The sequence below is a fragment of the Sminthopsis crassicaudata genome, chromosome 5 (genome assembly GCF_048593235.1).
Source record: "Sminthopsis crassicaudata isolate SCR6 chromosome 5, ASM4859323v1, whole genome shotgun sequence".
Taxonomy (NCBI): domain Eukaryota; kingdom Metazoa; phylum Chordata; class Mammalia; order Dasyuromorphia; family Dasyuridae; genus Sminthopsis; species Sminthopsis crassicaudata.
Genome location: NC_133621.1, coordinates 33,980,296 through 33,995,570, shown reverse-complemented (window position 1 = coordinate 33,995,570; position 15,275 = coordinate 33,980,296). Strand labels below are relative to the sequence as shown.

At 44.1% G+C, this 15,275-nt stretch overlaps 1 protein-coding gene across 2 annotated transcripts in view; it reads right to left on the bottom strand.

Annotated features, from left to right (window-relative positions):
• The window catches only part of RFTN1 (raftlin, lipid raft linker 1), a 175,668-nt gene extending 166,492 nt beyond the window's left edge, over positions 1–9,176 (bottom strand). Inside the window, exon 1 of one of the 2 annotated variants that reach the window (XM_074270108.1) lies at positions 8,870–9,176. The gene's annotated coding sequence lies outside the window, so the exon portion shown is untranslated. The remainder of the gene's footprint in view (positions 1–8,869) is intronic. The other variant, XM_074270107.1, reaches the window with a different exon arrangement.
• Positions 9,177–15,275: the final 6,099 nt, after the last annotated feature.

Sequence of the window (15,275 nt, the reverse complement as noted above, 5' to 3'; positions counted from 1 at the left end):
AAAAGTCTTAGTACCAACTCAAGCCACGAAGACTTAAGTCTCAAAAATGAAAAGGGAGAATTTCCACCAATGAAAAGGAAATCAGAGCAATAATTAGGAGTTATTTTGCTCAACTATATGTCAATAAATCAGATAATCTAAGTGAAATGGAAGAATATTTACAAAAATATAGATTACCCAGGTTAATAGAAGAGGAAATCAATTATTTAAATAGTCCCATTGTAGAAAAAGAAATAGAAATCAACTCCCTAAGAAGACTTAAAAGTGCATTAAGATTTTGGGGACATCCTATATAAATGCCAGGTACTAATATTACTATTATAGCTAGCCACACCGGCTCCAACACACACACACACACACACACACACACACACACACACACACACACCTCTTGTGTGCCTTCTATACCCACTGGGCAATATGGCCCTGATCTCCTTGGCTCTCTCCTATACTATAAGATCCCAAAGACCTTTTTGAATCAAAGAAAACTTAGAATACGTTCAGTACAGTTTGAGGACTTATTTCCTATTCTTTTCAAACTGGGGCTGTGTTGTAGGGTTTCCATGGAAATGTTCTATTAGCCAAACTATTTGATTAAAAGGATCTGTTGCCACATTGCCCCGGCCTGGGATGTCCCAGCTGGAAGAGACCTTGGAGACCATTGCAAGAGCCTCCTTGACCAAGAGCAGGCTATCCTTGGAGGAAAGCCTCGCCTCAGCCACGGCCCAGGGAGCCTTGGAGGGTGTCCACAGAGCCTGACTGAGCTCCTGGGGCAAGAGAAGGGATTTATTAAACCAGGGATTCCGTGGAATTTTACATTTTTAAACCAAAGGAATGGAAACTGATACTGTGGAGGGGAAGAAGAAAGAGATTTATTCTGACTACAAAGAGCTCCTGGGGTACATCCACTCCCCCACTTCTGCCTCTGGGAACCACGGGTCTCCTGTAAAACTCAGCTCAAGATGGATTTCAGAAAAACCTGGAATTACACAAACTGCCGCTGAGAGAAGGGAGCAGAACCAGAAAGCCATCGCACATGGTAACGGCCACACTGTGCGATGATCAGCTACAATAAACTGAGCTCTTCTCAGCAATGTAGTGGTCTAAGACCAAGCCATATGACTTGTGATGGAAAGTGCCATCCCCATCCAGCGTCAGCTACGGAGTCTGAATGCAGATGGATACACTCTTTTCATTTTTTTGTTTTTTCCTTCTTGTCATTTTTGCCTTCTGATTCTTTTTTCACAACATGACTAAAGTGGAAATATGTTTTAATAGGATTGCACATGTATAATTTATGTCATATAGCTTGTTCCTTGGGGAGTAGAAAACTCAAAATCTTTTAAAAGTGAATGTTGAAATTATCTTTGTATGTAATTGAAAAAATAAAATACAATTAAATGGGGGAAAAAAGAAAAAATTAATAAAGCTCAGGTCAGGAGATCTACATGAGCTCCTCCCAGCTGCTGTTGTGTTTACTTACAGATACAATATGTGCACATCTATGCTTACATATATAATATATGCATATGTATAGTTGCATATATTACCTATTTACATATATAATACATACCCATATATACTTACATATAGATACACATATAATGTGTATATTTCTGTATGACGCATCACTTATCACTAAACAGAATGTAAACTCCTTGAGGGCAGAGATTTTCATTTAATCCTTTTTATCACCACACTTTATAGAATCAGTTATAAGGATTTATTAAGCTAATTGAGGCATTTTTATTCTGAAGCCTAACACTGTGCTTGATACATAGTAAGGGCTTGCTTAAATGCTTGCTGATCAATGTATTATTAAGGGCCTACTATATGCCAGATACTGTGCTATGCATTGAGAACAAAAATATAAAGAATTTACCCATCTACCAATTTACTAATGAGGGAGACAAGTGTCAATGCCCCAAACATAATAGGTGCTTAATAAATGCTTGTTGACCAATTAATTTTTAAGGCACCCTGTTATGAACTTGGAATAAAAACATAGAGAATATGCCAAGCCTACAGCAAGGAGCCTATGTTCTAATTAGAGAGATTGTGTTGATTCCTAGAACATAAATAGGTGCTTAATAAATGCTTGTGGAGTCATTTATGATTAAAGGCACTGTGCTAGGCGCTAAGGATACAATTATAAAGAGCACAGCCATCCCTCCAGTGAGGAACTGGTGTTCCAATGGGGAAGAAGGCACCCATCACACATTAGGTCTTTCCTAAGAAAACGTGTGGTGATTGATGGTTCAATGACTCTCGGTTTTGTTCAGCAAGATCCAAAAAGAACCCCTGGCTGGGGAGGGGAAAGAGAAAGTGCAGAAGCTGCTGAGGGGGGGAGAGACAGCAGTAACTTGCTCCCATCCAGTCTCTCCTTTCATGCATAAATGATAACGAGTTAAACAGAGGTCTCGGTCTAACTCAGGATTCACTTTTCCTGCTTCCTACTGATCAAAGAGATTCAGAGTCCCAGTCCCTTTCCCCATCAGTGGGGCCATCACCCATGGACGTTGGCTCCATCTCTCCTGGAAAGGAACTCTCAAAATGAGCAGGAAACCTATGGGGCCCTTGGGGGAACCTGGGTATTCTGGACCTCTGTCAGTACTGGTCCAAGTCCTACAATGGCCAATGAGGTGAAAGAGACAAGGGCCCGGCTGCTCCTCACCTGGTCAGGTGAGCACAGAGGCAGAAAGGAAGCCTTCAAGCCGTGGGCCCAGCCAAGGAGCCAGCCCTTCATGAGGGCCACTTGGAAGACAGCTTCAAGGGCTGAACAGAATCTTCCTTCTGAGATGATGAAGTTCTCCTCAAGATTCCAAAGGCAGAAATCTCTTTCCCATAATACCAATACTTATGGGGAAAGGACAGTTCTAACACGTCCTTTGGAAGCTTGAGAGCCGGTTGGGTTGTTGAACTAAAAACTGAACACATGCTTTATTGAACTAAGGGCAGACTTTAAATAATTGGAGAGAAATTAATTGCTTATGGTCCAGCTGTGCCAATGTAATAAAAATGATAGTGCTCTCTAAATTAATTTACTTGAGCAGGCCCATACCAAAGTACCCAGGACCACTTTATACCCATAAAGACAAAGAATAAAATTCTTCTGGAGGAACAAAAGGTCAAGAACCTCATGGGAAATAATGAGAAAGATGGGAACCAAGCAGTGTGAGATCTCAAATGGTATATCGTAAAAGCTCCTGATCAAAAAAGAGAGTGTTTACTGGTGTAGCAAGTTACGTACAAAAGGTACAGAAATCAATAAATAGGGAAGACACGTGTGGCAAAGCTAGAAGACTCTCAACTGCTATGGTAAAAGATTCACTGATTCACTACTGAAACAAAAATGGCCGGGAAAATTGGGAAGCAGAATGGCAGACATCTCACTACATATATGTGTGTGCATCTATATGTACATATTAAATGGATATAGGATGCAGTTACCAAAATACAAAACTATATAGGCTAGAAAAGCAGAGAAGGCAAACTCTTTCACAATTACGGATCCTTGAAGGGAAAAGTTCTCAAGGGGAATGGTCCTTGAGGGGAAGGTCGCTGACTAAATTAAGGTAAAGACAGGATCACAGGAAATAAAAATGGACAATTCTGATTGTGGTCCATAAAAGCGAAAAGCTTTTTTGCACAAATAAAATCAATTCAGTTAAAACTGAAAGGGAGCAATCAACCTGGTTGGGAGTTGAGGGGAAAATCCTTGAATTAAATTTCTCTGATAAAGATCCCTTAGCCAAGTCAGGTAAGCAATTGATACAAGTATTTCAGGACAAAAGACACTACAATAAAGAGATGGTTAAAAGGGGACAAACAAACAATTCTCAAGCATTCCAAATTATCAAGAACCACATGAAAAAAAGTTTCAAAATCAGAATTCTGATAAAAAGTAGTGACCAAAGGACTGCAGAGTATCAGTGTTGAGGTAGCTCCTGATACAGAGATGAGGGACTCGAGACATAATGAGACATGTATTTTTTATCATGACCAAAATATAGAGTTTTGTTTATGTTTATTTGTTATATATGTGTGTGTGCATATATATGTATATAAATACATATACACACATATTTGTGTGTGTGTGTATGTGTGTGTGTGTGTGTGTGTGTGTGTGTGTGTGTGTGTGTATCTTGGTTAGGCAATTGTGAAAAAAACAGTAATTGCAATCCTCCAAAAAGGGGGAAGAGGGAAAAGTATCTTTGGAGCATTTTGAAAACACATAGGAGGAAATTCAGGAGATACAGACAAGTAGGACAGCTTTGAAACTGACGGGATGAATTTATTATGTATTCTTTAAAATGCATAGTGTTAATAATGGAGATTCACAATTTGATATACAATCATGATTTTTTTTTCTCCTTTTCTCTGTATATAGAAATATTCATGCTTGTTGGAGTATGTCAAATTCAGAATTTACAAAATCAAACTGTAAATGAAAAACAATGCACTGGATTTAGGAGTCAGAGAATATGGCCTGGAATGTCAACTTTGCTACTTATTACTTGTGTGACCTTAAGCAAATCCTTTGGTCTCTAAGGAACTCCATTTCCTCAGCTGTAAAATGGGATAGTGGCTGGATTGGATAATCTGGGAGTTTTCTTCTAGCTCGAGCTCTGAAATTCTAAAAAGTGTATATTTAAGGGGACTGAGGAGAGACACAGAATCATGAATCTCAGAATAAAAATCATTTGATGTAAAAAAAAAAAAAACAGGATCTGAGAGACGAGAAAATATCACACAGAGAAAACGAAAAAAACGATAAATATCAAAAGGAATGTTTGGCTACATCTTCCCCTTGTAAATGCAAATCAGAGCCAAGTTTTCTTTTCTTTTCTTTTTTTTTTTTTTCTTTTAAGCTGTAGAAAGAAAACGTGACTACTGAATACTCTAAGAGCTGAGACTGGACAGCTGGCGATGCTTTTCTTTTGAAGAGACAAGACTTCCTAATCAATAATACTTTTTAAAAAGTCCTGTAGATTAGCATTTCCACAAATGCCCAGCCGGCCCTTAACAGATCTCCAACAGGGAGCCTTCAGAAAAACCTGGCAGTGGCCCTGAAAGGGAACACAGAGCACAGCTTGACAGCTTCGGGATTCTGGAAGAACTGGATTCAAATCCAGACTCTTGACACATGCGGACTGCTGTTGTTCATCCTTCATGCCCAGGTTACTTTCCAAGGTAATATGGTTGAGACGTTTCCCACAGGTCTAAACCTCCCTCTGCAAATATAGATTTAAAAAGTCCTTTCTTGCTATTTACCTTTGGTTAAGAGAGAGAAATTTCTATTACACTTTTCTAGAATGTCCACACTATTAGATGGTACACAGGATAGAGCACCAGGCTCAGAGTGGGGAAGATCTGAATTCAAATTCTGTCTCAGACATTTATAAGCTATGGGAATATAGATGAGTCACTTAGCCTCAGTTTCCCCTTCTAGAAAATGAAGATCAAAGCATCCATTTCACAGGTTGCTGTGCTTTGTAAACCTTGAAGAACTTTGTAAAATGGGAGGCTGATGATGATTTATTTGTTGCCAGACACTGGTCTGGGCAAAAAGAAATGGGCAGCGAGCATCAAAATCACCTAATATTTGGCAACACCATAGACCACGGGAGCATGGATCACTTCCTTCTTAAGCTGAATTATCCCTTTCCTCTCCCCAACCCTGAGATTTCCAGTAATATCCATAGCCCCCATGAATAAAAATCTATTTTAGGAGAAATCTACAGGTTCTATGATCATAAGATATGATCTAAGGTTCAGGGAGACTGACAATCAATCAGTCAATCAATAAACATTTATTAAGCACTATGACTGTGTACAGAGTCTATTGCAATCATCGTGATTTGAGGACAAGCCAAGCTTGCACACCACCAACAGTAAAGTGGGGCTATGGACAAATGGGGAGTTTCCAAACTGTCAGCCTTTGCCCCTTGAGTATAAAATAAGCTGCTCAGAAAAATACAGTGGTAGAGTTAAGAATCCTAGTTCCTTATAAGGAAAATTTAAGGTTCACCAGTCAATTAAATGGGGGCTACAAAAAATAGGCTAGCAAAAGGCAGTCACCCCTGGAACATGAAATACTCTTTTGCCAAAATTAGCCAGGCTAGTAATGTCCAAAGACAGGGCCTAGACCAAGGTGGAAAAGTACACAGATGTTTTTTAGCAGAAAAGTGGCTGGAGATGGAGTTCCCCCAAAACATAAGATTAATCTCTTTCAGGTCAGGGGTACTTTCCCTCATGGAATCCCCTTTTTGGAAGCTCTTTAAAACAGAACAGATTCATTTTCAACTATTTTAAAACAGCCGAAAGGGGTATCTGCCCTAAATCTGTAAGCTGTCCCATGGCAAAGACCATACTTTATTTAGCTCTGTACCTCCCTCCAGTGACTCCCATGGTGCACAGGGCACAGTCAGCGGTTTAAAAGGAATGAATGAAGGCAGGGAAACTCATTTCTCAAGTTTCACTTGGGCCCTTTCAAGATTCTCCTCAGGCCTGCCAAGAAAGAGCTAGCTTGCAGCCCCAGCCCAGGTACAAATCTGCTGCAAACAGAAGGTTACAAGAAAACTAGAAATACACAGACTCCCCCTATTTCTTCCTCTACAAAGTTTTATACACCCCCGAGGCAATAAGCTACATTTAATAAACCCCATCTTATTAATCAATGAGAATGAATGAGGCAAAGGATGACTTAAGTTTTATCTCTAAATTACCCTACTTGGCAATTTGGACTTCATTCACGAAGTTAACTTTATGTTTGTCCTAAGGATTGCAGTCGGTGCTTTGCAACATCAATGTAAGTCCCTGATTTTAAAAAAAAATGAGGGAAAAGAAAAGCAGTTTTCTTCTAGCTGTGAGTCCAGGCTAAGCTTCTTCCCACGACCCTCTGTTCTCTTCATTTGTAAAATACTTAAAACTGGAGGGCCAGCAGCACAGAATGGAGGAATAAAACAGAACAGTCAACTCGCAACCAGAAAAATCTGGTTTGATTTGCTGGTTTCTGATACTAAGCGTATGATTCTGGGCAAGACACCAGAACTCTCTGACTTTTCCCTTCCCCATTTGTAAAATGGAATAATGAAAAAGCCTCACTGGGGGGTTGTGAAGTTCAAATGAGATCACACCAGTCAGGAGCTTTTGTTCAGTCCTGTCTGAGCTTTTGAGACACCATTTGGGGTTTTCCTGGGAGTGATTGGCCATTTCCTCCTCCAACCTATTTTACAGAGGAGGAAACTGAGGCACAAAGGGGTAGAGTGACTTGCCCAGGGTCGAACAGCTAGGAAGTGTCTGAGGCTGGATTTGAACTCTGGAAGATGCTCTAGACCTGGTGCTCTATACCCTATGGCGCCACCTAGCTGCCGCTGGGGCTTTGCAAACTTTAAAAGGGCTACTTAAATAATGATCACTATTACTTATCTCACTGTATTGAGAGGGCAAACTTTTTACTCCTTAAGGACTATGTAAATGTGAGTTATTATTACTACTAATAAAAATGATACCCACCTGACAGTGCTGCTGTGAGGAAAGGTCTGGGTTTGGTTTTTTAACCCTTAAAGCTCTGTATTAATGTGAATGATTCCTGCCCGCCTAAGCCTCCAGGTGCTAACTCTGAGCTGGTTAACTTCCCTGGCCAAGGGGTCACTGTCCAAAAAGGCGGTGATTTCCCGGGTTAAGTCAGTCTCCGGTGAGGCGGCTTTCCCTCCCCTAAACTTTCCCCAACTTCCCCAAGTCCCCGGCGGCCTTGGGCCCTGAGCGGATAAATGTCCCATCACAAGGCGAAGCCATCCCGGCCCTCGGAGTTGCTCATGTTACCGGTGGCTCCTTCCTGCCAGGCTCCAACTCCCTGGAGGTCACCGTGGCCGGCCGGGGGAGCCCCCCCCCCTTAGCGCAGCTGTAAGGCTTTCAGGGGTAACTGTTCTGCAACCAGACTCATCCCACAAACACGGGGATTTGGGCCGTTCCTGGAAAACCTGAATTTTTTAAAAGTTAAAAAAAAAACCCAACCCAAAGAATCTGACATCAGCGCGGTTCCCTGAAGCCGCCCACCCAGCCCCGGCTCGTGGGCCGGCGCGCTCCCAGAAATGACCGCGCTGGCCTGAGACCCCCCGGGGCCTGCAGTAAAACCCAGGATTTTTTGTTATTGTGGGGGGGGGGTTTTACAACTGCTCCTTAGGTTGGGTCGGCTTCCCCTCGTGCCCTACAAGGACCCCTAAGTAACCCAGGCGGAGGGCAGGCAGAGACGCCCGCGAAAAGTGGGCGTGGGACCCCCGGAGTGAAATCAACACAAGCGAACCTGAAATTGACCCCTCGGCTCCGGAGCCCGGAGGCTGCAACAGGCGGGGCTCGGGCACGGGAGAGCTTTCTTTTATGGGAGAGGAGTCTGCCAGAGGTTTGAATTTATTACCAGGGTTTTTCTCTTTAAACCACGCTAAGGACCCCGGCCCAGCAAGCCCGGAGGTCTGCATCCCAACGAGGGCGGCTGCTGCGTCTCCTCCCCAGAGCAGCCCAAGTGCTCGGCGCCCCCTCCCCGGTCCCCCGCCCGCTGCTCCCGGGGAGGGAAGGGAACACGGCGACTACTGGTTAGAGCCGGGGTTCCACGGGACCCTCCCGGCCGCTGCCCCGGGCTCGGACAGGCAGCAAGGCAGCGCCCCGGGTCCCGCTCCCCCAGCCCGGCGCCGCGGACCGCAGTAAAGTTGGCGAGGGCACGGGGCCGAGAGGGGTCTCCCCGCTGCCCGGGGTCCCACGCGGGGCGAACGCGGGCAAGGTCAGCGCGGGGGCGGGCGCGCAGCGGGGGTCGGGGAAGGGGCCCTTCCAGTCTTCCTGCTCTGCCCTCCCGCGCCCGGGGTCCCCGTACCTCTCAGAGCCGGCCGGCAGACCAAGTGCAGGAGTAAGCTCCGGTCGCTGCCCCGTTCTGTCCCGGGAGGAAAGTTTGTGCCATGAAGAGGAGGGGTTGCGTGGGAGGGGATTTGCGTATCCGCGGCCGGGGGTGGAGAGAAGGGGCGCGCAAAGTGCGCGGGGGGGGCGGGCTGCGCGCCGGAGCTTCCCCGCGGGGCTGGGCTGGGCAGGGCAGGACCGTCCGCGGGCGAAGCGCCGGCAGTGCGCTCTTCCGTGCGCCCGGGCGCCGGGCACCGGGCACCGGGATCTGCCTCCCTGGCTGCCGCTTACACTTCCTCTTCCTCTGAACTCATGGGCAAAATATGCCGGTCTGCGTGCTCCGGGGACCGCGGCGGCCCGGCCCGAGCCCGGCCCGAGCCCCGCGCGCTGCCCTCGGGCCTCGCAGCCGCCGCCCCCGCGGCAACTCCCCTTGGCCCGCCCTGGAGCTGACCCTCCGGCCGGAGCCGCCGCCGCCGCCCGGGCTGAGCTGCGGAGGCTGCTGCTGCTCCTCCCGCTCCTCCCGCTGCTGCTACTACTACTGCTGCTGCTGCTCCTTCTCCTGCTCTCGCTGCTACTCCTCCTCCTGCTGCTCCTCCTCCTCGTGCAGCTTCTCTCGCTGCTGCTGCTGCTGCAACTTCTCCACTCCTCCCTCCTCCTCCTCCTCCTCCTCCTCCTCCTCGGACTTTCCTCGCACAGACCTCTCACGTGTTGCGTTTGTGTGTGCACCAAGCCCCCAGCACGGCGCCTGGCACACGCTGTTGCTCGGTTCTTTCAGCCCTGGCTGGCTACCATTGGGGGCTTTCTCGAGTGCTTTACCATTTCCTTGCCAGCCCCCTACTCTGAGCTACATGGGGGAAGCCCGTTGTTCCAGGGCCCTCCTCTTCCCAAACCTCCATTCTCTCCCCCAGGTGGAGAATTCCTGGCACCACCCCCACTCCTCCCTCCCACCCTACCCAGAATCCTAAGAAAATCACCCACTGGTCAAGAGCCTTTGAATGCTGGCTTAATTTCTATGGGTCTCAGTTTCCTCATCTTTCTTAAGGGGACTGGATAATCGAATTTCCCAGATTCTTTCCAGTTTAGACAGCCTGTGAGCTGGAGTCCCTCCTGCTTTCTCCAAAATCTTCCGTTTCGGTATTGGGGATCAGCCACAAAAGAGGCTGCTGGGAGGTGGATCAGAGAAGCAGAGCCCCTTCTGAAGGGCCAGGAAAACGGGACAGGGCGGTCACTCAGGTGGTGAGAGCCGGGATCTCAGGCCTGGGGGCCAATCTCCAGGATCCACAGGTGTATCTCAGCCGCTCTCCTTGGAGGTCAGGGCCGTGACCCAAGCGAGGTTGGCCCAAGCCCACCTTAAGTGTTCCAAAGAACAGGAAAATGTATTGGAAACATTGTGCTCCTGTAACATAATGTTGATCTTTTAGCCAGCAAGCTATTGTAAGCGTAGGAAAAGCAGCCCAAGATGAACAGGAGCGTGGTCTACATTAATGGAATGGGGTTGTGTGGCAGGTCTCCAGGAACCCGAGCCAGAAAAACCTAAAGAAAACCTTCCTTAAAATACTCAGAAAATGAGGAGTGCGGAGGGAGCCACCGGGAGGAGGAAGGGAGGGGAGTCTGGTTAACACTCAAGTCAGCCGCTTGCACTCCCTGTGGCCAGAAACAATGAGACAAGACACGGCCAATGCGGACATGGAGGGTAGACCGGCCTTTGGAGCATCCAGAGGACATTCCCGGGGTCATTCCCCACAAAATGGCCTCCTGGTTCGGACCCTCCAACCGAGCTTCCGAAAGGAGACCCCTGCGATACTTTCAGAAATCAAGGGCCTGGCCTGGGCCTGGCCGGGTGCTAAGCGCTGGGGATACAAAGAAAACTCTTCCTAGTCCTGGGTCTCCAGGAGGATACATTTCTAAGGAGAAGGCTACATGTAAATAATCAGGTTCAGTATATGCCGGATAGGGCTGCTAGGTGGCTCCAGCGTGCACAGAGCACCAGCCCTGCAATCAAGAAGACTCATCTTCCTGGGTTCAAATCCCACCTCAGACACAGCCGTGACCTTGGGCGGCCCTTTACGCCTCAGTTTCTTCATCTGTAAAATGAACTAGAGAAGAAATGGCAAATTACTCAATATCTTTGTCAATCAGATCCCATATAGGGGCACAAAGAGTCAGACATGACAAACTACTCAACAACATGCAAGGTTTTTGTAGACAGAAGGAGAGGGCACCTGATAGTTTGTGCTCTCCTAGAGTGAGAACAGGTGATTTTCTGAATTCTCCTTTGAGGGAGACAGAAGGATACATGTTTGACTCCCTCCAATCTCTAGCTGTTACCATACCTTCTTGGGTTGATTTTTTACTGTCTTCTTTTTTCCTTTTTCTTTTCTTTCTTCACTCAAATTGTGGCTTCACAATCTGACAGTAGCACCACCTTTCACCCTCCAGTCCGTGGTTTGCACTTTGTCTCACTAGACACCGGACTGTTGTCACTGTCAGAATGGACTCATCATAGTTTCCCCTAAACCTGGCCCTTCCTCTAGATTCCCTCATTTCTATAGTGACCATCTTTCCAGAACAATTTTGGAATTACCCATGACTCTTCCCTGCCCTCTCCCTCCTTCAATACATGGCAATTGGTAGGCTATCATACCCCTTAACATCTCTTGCATTTATCCCATTCTCTCCACTCTTAGGGCCGCCATCTTGGTTCTGGCCCTGTTTACCTGTCTCCCAGACAATTAAAAAAGCCTCTTGAATGGTCTCCCTGCATCCACTCTTTCCACAGACACACAGCAACCAAAGAGATAGAACTAGTGGCTCTCTATTGGCCCTAGGATAAAAATGCCAAATCCTCAGAGTATTTAAAATTACTCGGACACTCAATACGGAAGCATTTATTAACCATGCTCCCATGCCAGACACAGCAAAAGCTTGGGGTTGTTTTTTTCCTTCTCTTTTTAAAACAGAAAATAAAAAGATGACTTCCCCCAAAAAGCCAGCAGTCTAATGGGAGACATGCAACAACTATATTCACATAAAGCATAGGAGGTGATCTCAGGAGGAAGATACCACCACAGTCCAAACTCCTGCCTACCTTCCCAGTCTGAATTTGAAATATTCCCTTTTACCAAATCTCCATCCCAGTTAAATTAGCCTGCTGGCAGAGCTTCATATTCCACAAGCATCTCCTGTCTCCTTGGCCATGCAGAGGTGGAATCCCACATCTGAAAAATCCTTTCTCCTCATTTCCCCGTTGCTTCCTTCAACCACAGCTTGAGGATCACGCATTAGAAGCCTTTCCTCATCCCTACGTGAAATTACTTTGTCTTTATTTATATAAACAATCACATTTTCCCTTACCCCTAACCTCAGACCATGCCAGATCCTATAAGAAAGTACAGCTTGATGTTCATCTCTCTTTTTTTTTTAATCATATCATCCACGACATTGCTTTTGAATAGAATAGACATTTAATAAATATGCATTTAATTAAGTTGCACTCACCTCCTGATAGATCCTCCCTTCTCCACTCAGATTAATAATATAACTAACTGATGAATCTGCTTCTATCATTCCTCTGTGTCATTTCCCTATTCCAATGAAATCACACGTCAGTTTATCTCCCATTCTTCCCCTCAAAAGAATAGTCCAATATGGAAGGAGACTTGGCTTATATACTCTCTTGATGGTATTATGGCTAAGCCAAAAGCTATGGACAACCTGGTGATTGGGGAGATATAATTTCCATACTTCTTACCATCTTCCCCAACTCAGATTCATTTACTCAAATCACCTTTTCCTCAACTACTTTTTTTTTTTCCTGAAGAAATGAAGCCCTCAACCAAACCTTAGTACCGACATTATGACAGCTATTATTATGCTGTCTTTTAGTGTTCAGTTAATATTTCATTAGTGATTTCAAGAATTCTGGGTAGTAGAATTCCTGTACTAGAAGAAATCAGCATCTCTTAGGTGAGAGGAAGTTGCCTGGGACACCAGTTTTGACCTGTCCAGTGTCACAAGATTGATCTGACTTCCAGCCAACCGACCCTCAATTTGTTGCTCCCTGCTGCCTGTGTTTTGTATGGTTATTAGATATGTAAGTCATACTCCACGCATCCCCTAATGGGGAGTCTAATTTTTGTTACTCCCCAAAGTGCTCTGCAAACCAAAAGCATGCAAGAGATAGCTTTCTCCAAATTCTATTCTAATTGACCATTTTTCTGCCTTAAGGCTCTAACTCTGTTTGCCTACAATCTGACTTGCCTATGATGTCAGTTCTACCACAGAAACCAGGAAAGTCCTTTAGAAAGAAGTCTTAGTAAAACATTTACAGAGCTACCCACTTTTTCCCTCAATATATTTAGGGAGCTGTTGGCCCAGGCCCAGAATCTGTCTCTCTGATTTGGTTTTGTTTTGTTTTTTTAAACATAGAGTTACTGGAGAACTGAGTAGTCTGAGCTTCATCCGCTGCCAAAAAGTCAAATCAGCCCCAAAAGAAAAAATAAAATTTTTCATGTGGGCAGAAACAATTTTTCCTTAAGGAAATGCCACCAATATAATGCTCAAATGTATAAATGCCTTTTATCTGATGTATAAGTGCCCATTGAGAAACAAACTATTTTTCCTGAAAAGGTGCCATAAATATAATATATAAATGCCTTCAGTATAATTTATAACATTCCCCATTTAAAAAAAACATAATTTTTCTTAAGAAAATGCCAGCGATATAATGTATAAATGCCCCATTTTTGGAAAACAATTTTTCCTTAAGAAAATAGCAATAGAATATATAAATGCCTTCAAAAGAATATATAAAATGCCCCGATTTTTTAAAAAATAATTTTTTCCTTAGGAAAATGTCACCAATATAATACATGTGGCCTGTTTTTAGAAAACAATTTTTCCTTAAGAAAATACCAATGTAATATATCAATACCTCAATATAATATATAAAATGCCCCATTTTTGGAAAACAATTTTTCCTCAAGGAAATGCCACCAATCTAGTATATAAATACCTCTAATATAATATATAAATGTTCCATTTTTGAAAAACCATTTTTCCATAAGAAAATGTCAGCAGCCCATATATAAATCCCTCTAACATAATCCATAAAATGCTTCATTTTTTGAAAAACAATTTTTTCTTAAGAAAATGCCACCAACATAATATATAAATGCCTCCAGTATTGGATCCATAAAATACCCCATTTTTTGAAAAACAATTTGTCCTTAAGAAATGCCACCAAAATTATGTCTAAAATGCCCTGTTGGTTTTTTTTGTTTGTTTGTTTTTTGTTTTTTGTTTTTGTTTTGTTTTGACCAGGCTCCGATTCACTGCCCTTTAAACATATATCAATCATATATTAATACTTATCATCGTCTGCAGACAAGTGCACCAGAAACTCAAGTTCAAGGCAGAAAGCCTTTGGTAAAATAGAAATCAGGGTAAACAGCAAGGAATTGGATCAGATAGTAAGGATCCTGAAACCCATCCCCACACAGCTACCACCCCTTGTGTGTCTCCAGGGAGCTCTAGCCCCAACTCCCAACTAATCACTGTCTTGCCAGCACAGCAGGAGGGCCATACATCAGCCGATGGTGGAAAGTTGCTAAGGAAACTCAATTTGGGTGCCGGGGGCTTCCCACTCAGCCTGTATTTCAGACCATCACAGACCTGGGCAGCTTTAGACCAAGTGCCTCTGTCTCCACAGCTGTTCCCTGGGGCTAACTCTGCAGGATGCTATCTTACCATCAACCCGCTTCTGTCTGTGTGTGTGTGTCTTATTCTTTAGCTGCTTGTGTCCTAATTCTGTATCACTGTCATTCTCATCATCATCAGAGAATTTCAAAGTGAGAAATCCCCCCAGCCATTTCAAAACTTCTTAGAGATTATTACTCACACACAGCTTTTGGGGGGATGTGATTTCAATGTGGAAGATATAGTTTTTAAAATTCAATATGAAAAATATGAAATCTGGGTCCCAAACATCTCCTTATATTAAAAATAAGAGCAATGAGAATAAGAAAAAAATAGACTGAAGTGTGATTTTTAAAGTAAATCTTTCATACTATTTTTAAAAAAATGTCTAACTGTACTTATGCTAAGTTCAGTGGGTAAATCAGTTAAGCTGGGGTTTTCAGTATTCTTCCTCTCAGACCTTCTCTTTGGAACTTTTCTTTGGGTAAATGTCCTTTTTCCATGTTATCAAGAATTTTGAAGGTTTTCTAAAATTCCCTACCTCTTTTCCAGACAGAACTTTGCAAAATCCACATCTATTATGCTGCAATCTATGCTACGTTGGTCAACTGTAGCAATTACCCAGATTATTACAAATTCTCCCAGAAAAAAAATGCTTTTATTTCACTTAAATATTCAAATAAAAAGCA